Source organism: Myxine glutinosa, chromosome 2, assembly GCF_964187855.1.
Source record: "Myxine glutinosa chromosome 2, kmMyxGlut1.1, whole genome shotgun sequence".
Classification (NCBI taxonomy): Eukaryota; Metazoa; Chordata; class Myxini; order Myxiniformes; family Myxinidae; genus Myxine; species Myxine glutinosa.
In genome coordinates this window covers 168033362-168041306 of record NC_136262.1, presented here as the reverse complement: position 1 = coordinate 168041306, position 7945 = coordinate 168033362, and positions in this window count along the sequence as shown.

Below are 7945 nucleotides of genomic sequence, written 5' to 3'. Positions count from 1 at the left end.
TATGGTAGTTATGAGTTGTTCAGTGGGGCCCGAGGATCCAAGGGAAGGACCCGGGTTGCCCAATGCCAAGGTGGGCATCAGGGGGTAAACTGCCAGGAAGGACTTTCCCCAGTTTAGGTAGTCGCAGGAGCAGGTAAGCTCGGGTGGTGACTTCAGGGGCGGAGGTGCACAGGTAGTTGGACCTGCTAGTGGAGCCACACGACCCAGCCCCGAAATTGTGCAAGGGCACAGTATGAAAATTCAGTGGGAGTGAGACCCAAATTTTGGAAGGCACCAGGTGGTCAATGGGAATTCGGTTTTTAGAACCACATAGTTTAAAGATGGCCGATTGGCCGGGTAAGACCCCGGGCAGTTTAAAATTAAATGTCAGTAGAGTAGTTAGGATGAGAGAAATCCCCTTCGCGCCATCCACAGCCATTCACCAAGGAGGACGAAGTTCCAGAATAATTTACAGAATCTGCACCATTTTAGGTGTTTGCAAGCAGTCATGGGTCACATGATATCTTGCAAAATTGAGCAGATGTGCACGAAGAAGAGCTGCAATTGGGAACACCATTTACAGACACATAGTTCAGCAGAAAAATGGAAATGATTTCCCAAGAGAAATGATGGATAAAGCTCACACAGCTGAGTTATCAGTCCCTTGAAGGACATGTTCCATGAAAAAACAGAACTAAATTGGTCGCCATTTATTTTATGATGGTGCAATGTTTGAAAACCTCATGCAGTTTTTTGGTGAATGTTCATTAAAACTTGAAGAATTTCAACACAGTGAAGGTTTTTGTCCAATTTTCCAAAAACGAGTCAAAAGTGGTTCTTTGTAAATGAGGTAGGGAAAGTATCACAACATCACAATTACCCCAGATTCAGTGACGTAATGGTTTAATAGTCCATTGTGAATCTGGGAGGTCGGTGGTTCAAACCCCGGCCGAGTCACACCAAATACTTTAAAATGGTATGTGCCACTTCCTTGCTTGATGATCAGAATTTCTAAAGACTAGGGCATGCCCGTACTATATATAAGCTAGGACGTGCCCGTACGTGGGTGCCCGTTCCTTGCCAAAAAAAAAAAAAAAAAAAAATTTGTGTAGGGGTGTGTGTGTGTAAACATCCTAAGGCGTGCCCGTACGTGGGTGCAAAAAAACATGCGTGCAAACAACAACAACAAAAAAAAACTTTGAAACCACGTGGCAGTAACGACCACAGAACCCCCCCCCCCTCTATTTACATGAATGGTTTGGTCCATTCGCAACGACCACAGAACCCCCCCCTCTATTTACATGCAATGGTTTGGTCCATTCGCAACGCCAAAGCGAACGGCGAACGGCTAAATCGCCATAGCTCGGTAAGTACTTGTCCGATTAATTTCAAACCTTGAAAAGGCACATCCTCGGGTCCCCAGCAATATACCTGGCAAGTTTCAAGTATATCGGACCCGTGGTTGTCGAGAAACAGCGGTCACAGACAAACATACAAACACACATACACACATACACACATACACACAGAGATTAATGGAATTATAGATAGATGAAGTATGATGGCAGTGCCATTTCCAACAACCATAAGATGGCAGTTCGTAAGTAAGTGCGCAAGTGCAGGTTTGGAAGATGGCCTCCTCTTGCATCGAAGTTCATTGTCAAAATGAACCAAAATGAACCAAAAATCATTGGTCAAATCCATTTCTGGTGTTTGTTCCCCCTCCATCCCCTCCCTTACCTCAAATGGCCACACAGTTGACATCGCACGTGACAAAGCCGAATGCCTCAACTCTGTGTTTGCCTCAAAATCTTTAGTCCCAAACCCATCTCTCTCTTTTCCCACCTTTCCCAGTACAACCCAACTGCTCCTGGACTCTGTGTCCTTCTCTCCTGACGAGGTGGAGGAGTTTTTGTCTAACCTCGACTCTGATTCTGCAACTGGACCAGACGGCATCAGCCCACGGGCCCTAAAATCCTGCTCTGGCGCTCTATCTCACCCTCTCTCTGTTCTTTTCACCCTCTCTTTTGCTCAAGGTCATCTGCCAGCATCCTGGAAATCAGCAAACATTACCGCTTTACACAAAAAGGTGCAAAAACAGATCCTTGCAACTACAGACCAATCAGCCTGCTCCCAATTATCAGCAAAGTCATGGAATCCATCATTGCTTCGGGATATGAAATCTTTCCTCTTCTCCAATGGCTTGATCTCTGATCATCAATTTGGTTTCAGACCAGGTCACTCTACTCTGGACATGCTGCTTCTGCTGTCTCAACAATGGATGGAGGACCTCAATGCCAAACAGGAAATCAGAGCTGTCTCCCTTGACATTCACGTGCCTTCGATACGGTCTGGCACCCAGCTCTGCTCACCAAACTCTCCTCCTATGGTATCCATGGAAATCTCCATGCATGGCTTGCGGACGTCCTCTCTGGTCGAAGTCAACGTGTGGCCCTGAATGGATTTCTCTCATCTCCCCTTCCTGTTCAGGCTGGAGTTCCCCAAGGCAGTGTTCTGGGCCCTGTGCTTTTTCTGGTCTTTATCAATGATCTCTCCGACTCTCTGGAAAATCCTCTCTATCTCTTTGCTGATGACTCCACTCTCTGCCGCTCCATTCCTCTTCCCTCAGATCGGCAGTCTGCAGCCTCCTTACTCTCTGAAGACTTGGACAAAATCACAGACTGGTCAAACAAGTGGAACATGTCTTTCAATCCTGACAAATCTCACACTCTTACTGTCTCTCCGAAAAGATCGACTGGACAACCCTCCCATCTACTTTCTCAACAATCCTCTCCAAGAAGGTCTGTCGTTCAAGCCTTTGGGTCTCACTATCTGCCATGATCTCTCTTGGGAAAACCACATTTCCAAGCTGGCCTCCAAAGCCAGTCGCCGACTGGGCATCCTCCGTCGTGCGAAGTCCTTCCTCGGCACACCTGAGCTCCTCACCACATACAAGGCTTTCATCCGCAGCTCAATGGAATACTGTTCTCCCCTATGGGCCGGTGCTCCTGCCTCACACCGAGCTCGACTTCACGCTGTTGAAACCAAAGCTTTCAGAATTATTGGAATCTCCCGCGATGAAGCTATCTCTGAGGGCCTTTCACTCACTCATCGCAGGCAGGTAGGTGGTCTTTCTGTCTTCTACCGACTCCTCTCCGGCCTTGCACCCCCAGCTCTCTCTGTGCTCTGTCCCGCAAATATTCCTACAGGTCGCACAAGATCTTCCAGCAACCCTCTGATGGTTAAACTGTCGAAATCTCGGCTCTCTGCTCACCTTCACTCTTTCATTCCTCTTTTCTCCCGCCTCTGGAACAAACTCCCTCACTCCCTTCAATCCCACTCCTCCCTCCAGGTCTTTAAAACAGCTGTTTACCACCTTCTCTCATCTTCCTCCATGCAAAACCTTGATCTTTTCTACCCCCGCTAATTCACCCCAGATCCACCTTGTTTGAAATTCCACCTTCCTTTCTGGAAGTCCTGGCAGTGTCCATATGTTTTATACCTCCCCAACCCCCCCCCCTCCCCCCTTCCCATGCCCCTCCCAAACCCTCTCACAGATCTCTCGATGTCTCCATGTCTCTCGGTCCCTGCTTTCAAATGTGTTTGTGTCCTTCCCCCTCTCTCCCCATCTTGTCTACCGCTCCCGATGTTATATGTTTTATGCGTCGGTTTGTCTTTCTGTGTGATTAATGTTCGCTCTTTCACGAGCCTCGATCTTGTATACAAAAAAAAAAAAAAAAAAAAAAAAAGGTCAACGAAACTCGTATTATTATTTTCTGGCGGATCCTATCCGTCGCTTCCCTGCCGGAACAATTCGGACAGTGACCAAGTGATTTGGCTGTAAAGGGTATTTTTGTTTTATTGATGCATCAAATAATCGAGTAATTATTTGATTAATGACTTGATGAGTTGATTTTCAAAAAGTTACACATTCGGATGAAACGGTGGTGGTTTAGGTTTTCTATTATCCAATTGATTCATAAATAATTTATTTCTAATTATTTGCTTATTTTCTTTCTCGTCTGGACAATATCTGAGGCACCTTTTGAGCTCGACAACTGTATATTTGGACATGACAGTGACCAGGCAATTTGACCATGCAGGATATTTCACCCCAAATCCACTTTTTTGAAATACCAACTTCTGTCCTGGAAGTCCTTGGTGTCCTTGTGTTTTATACTTTTCCCACCCCCCCCCCCCCAACCCCCACTCCCCACCTTCCCACGCCTCCTCCCCCCAAGCCCTCTCCCTCCCACAACATCTCCCTGCTCTCAAATGTTGTGTTTGTGGGCTTCCCCTTCTCTCCCACACTTGTCTTCCGCTCCCTCTTTTTATATATTTTGTTTGTCTGGTTGATTTGTTTGTGAAATAAATGTTAGCTCTTTCACGAGCCTCGATTCAGCATACAAAAAAAAAAAAAAAATCCTGAAAGCTTTGGTTTCAACAGCGTGAAGCTGAGCTAGGTGTGAGGCAGGAGCACTGGCCCAGAGGGGTGAACAGTATTCCATTGAGCTGCGGATGAAAGCCTTGTATGTGTCGAGGAGCTCACGTGTGCCAAGGAAGGACATTGCATGACGGAGAATGCCCAGTCGACGCCTGGCTTTGGAGACCAGCTTGGAAATGTGGTTTTCCCAAGAAAGATCATGGCAGATAGTGAGACCCAAAAGCTTGAGCGACAGCACTTCTTGGAGAGGATTGTTGAGAAAGTAGATGGGAGGGTTTTCCAGTCGGTCTTTTCAGAGAGACATAGTCAGAGTGTGAGATTTGTCAGGATTGAAAGACATGTTCCACTTGTTTGACCAGTCTGTGAATTTGTCCAGGTTTGCAGAGAGTGAGGAGGCTGCAGACTGCCGATCTGATGGATGAGGAATGAAGCGGCAGATAGTGGAGTCATCAGCAAACAGATAGAGAGGATTTTCCAGAGAGTCGGAGAGGTCATTGATGAAGACCAGAAATAGCACAGGGCCCAAACACTACCATGGGGAACTCCAGCCAGAACAGGCAGGGGAGATGAGAGAAATCCATTCAGGGCCATACGTTGCCTACGACCAGAGAGGAAGTCCGCAAGCCATGAGTGGAGATTTCCATGGATACCATAGGAGGCGAGTTTGGTAAGCAGAGCTGGGTGCTAGACCGTATCGAAGGCACGTGATATGTCAAGGGAGACAGCTCTGATTTCCTGTTTGGCATTGAGGACCTCCATCCATTGTTGAGACAGCAGAAGCAACATATCCAGAGTAGAATGACCTGGTCTGAATCCAAATTGATGATCAGAGATCAAGCCATTGGAGAAGAGGAAGGATTTGATATCCGAAGCAATGATGGATTCCATGACTTTGCTGATAATTGGGAGCAGGCTCATTGCGGTGTCAACTGTGTCACCACTTGAGGTAAGGGAGGGGATGGAGAGGGAACAAACACCAGAAACGGATTTGACCAGACACCACCAGGATTTGAAGGAAGGAGACAGGTTTGAGAGTTCATCTTGATTGTGGAAAGAGTGCTTCCTCGCACTCCTGTGGGTAGACACACATTTGTTCCGAGCTTGGTGGAAGGAACTGAGATTGCCTTCAGTTGGATTTGCCTTCCAAGAGGCAAAAGCAAGTTGTTTCAGGGCAACTGCCTCACCACAAGATTCAATGTGCCATGGACGGGAGGAAGGGTAAGACAACTGAAGACGAGATGGGATAAATCTGTGCATGAGAGAGAGAGCAGTTTGCTTTGGAAGAATTCCCAGGAAGAATTGATGTCAGAGGCAGAGGAGATGGGAGAGCAGTCCAGATGATTGATGGCTGCCTGAAGACCGTGCCAGTCAGCCTGAGTGAAATGCCAGACTCGTGGACGCTGAGGAGGCTCTCTGAGAATGGCCAGAGAGATATCCACTTTAACAAGTGATGACAGTTGAAGTCGCCACATATGAGGAAGAGAGAGTTTGGATGAGTTGATAGAAGTTGGTCCATGTTGTCTGACAGTGAAATGTAAATGGAGTCATCACTGTTTGGAGGACAGTACAGAACACACATGAACAAAAGGTGGGAGCGTAGAGGAAGCCGTAGCCAGAGGTACTCTTGGGGGTGGGGTGGAGAGAGGGCAGCGCAAGGAGAGTGAGGAAGAGAGTTTTTGATAAAGATAGGCACCCCACCACCAAGACGAGGCTCAGGTCGATCATACCGGAGGAGGGAGTAACCAGGAAGAGATATTAAGGAATCAGAGACATCTAGAAGGAGGAAAGTTTCTGTTAGGCAGATCAAGTCTGGATTGTCAGAAACAACCTGAATGGAGAGATCAATCAGGTTTGAGCGAAGGCCCCAGATGTTTGAGGTCCATACCGTTAATGAGGAGAGAGGAGGAGCATCGGGTGCAGGACAGGGGAGGGGAGGGGTCGGCTCAGATGAAGGATGAGAGGGAGAGGAAAGGAGAGCAGTTGATGGGGTGTCAGAGATTACAGAAGAGTTACAAGAAAGGGGAGGATGAGGAGGACGAAAGGTTTGATGGTGATGGGATGAGGCACAGTGAGGGGTTGTTTGAGGGGGGACAGAGGAAAGTAGAAGGTTGGGGGAGGTGGAGGTATGAGATAGAAGGGAGACGAAGTGGGGAGGAGGCAGCTTTGAGGAGGAGGTTGGAGGGGTGAGAATTTGGGAGGGATGGTTGGGGGGGGGGGGATTTGAAGGGGAGGGGTTGGGGGGGAGTTTTAAATGGGAGGGGCAAGGGGGGAGTTTTGGAGGGGAGGGGCAAGGGGGGAGATTTGGAGGGGAGGGGCAAGGGTGGAGATTTGGAGGGGAGGGGTAACGGGGGAGTTTAGTAAGTGGATGATTCATGAAAGACGAACATTTATAACAATTTGGGTTTATTGTGATTTTCAAGTTAGCGATCCGTTTAAGAACGATGGAGGAGGGGTGGAATGAATGTGAATTTAGAGCATGTAGTGATATAGAATTATAAGAGATTGAATATTTTTTTGAAATGAAATGAGTTGGAGAGGAAATTGAAAAGAGCCTTTTAAGTAGGAAGAAAAACAGCATGTTGTAATATACCTCTGAATAAAACACTGCAGGAGAAAGTTTAAACATATTGCTGTGGTTTTGAGATGTGTGCAGTAGTGTTAATAAAGGTTAAAGGTTTTCCCCCCATAGATAGTCACACAAGCAAACATGGAGCCTCATTTGTAGTATAGTTATGTCTTAGTATGTGAGAGTAGGCCCCTTCCAGTGTTAATCCTGCGTTGTTGTAAAGACAGGAGGATCGGCCCTACTTCTACCAACCATTCCACGTCCATAGGCTCGATCCATTGCGGCTGAAAAGCCCTGGTTATGCCGGGCACGAGTTAACACGAGGTGGGCCTCGGAAGGTGGAGGAGGGTTGAGCTCGTCGCAGCGGCGAGGTAAGGACGGTATGCATGAGTCACCAATCAGGGCTCACAGCATGTGGCTGCAGCACTGCGTCACAGGGCGTGGTTGGAACATCGATCGGGCTAAGGACGTGGCAATAAAACCGATCGCGCGAAGCCCCCACCTCAGTTATGAGGAGGGAGAGGTGCTCGTCAGGTGCAGTACCTCAGTTATGAGAAGGGAGAGGCAGGCGCTCGTCAAGTTGAGTCGAGGAGGTCTGTGTTTGGAGAAAGGAGACGCTCGTGAAGAGAATCACTCGCGCTGTATGAACTTGGTGACGAGGAATACGTGGGTGCAGCCAGGGCGGTTATAACTTGCGCGGTTCAGCGAAAGTGAGTGAACACGGCTGGGTAACTGCCAGCCGCGCAAAGTCCGCCCTCTACCGTTCACCCCGAGATTATTACCCGTTTGTTCGAGCGACACGATACGAGTTCCTGCTTTCGCCTACCTCCATCTTCGCGGGACATGCCGGGGACCGTGGAGAGCCGGACGGGGCCGTTCCTGGACGACTAACCGCAGCGCTGGAGAACATCATCCTGCCCATCTGCAAACCCTGTGTGAGTGTGAGTGAGACGGGC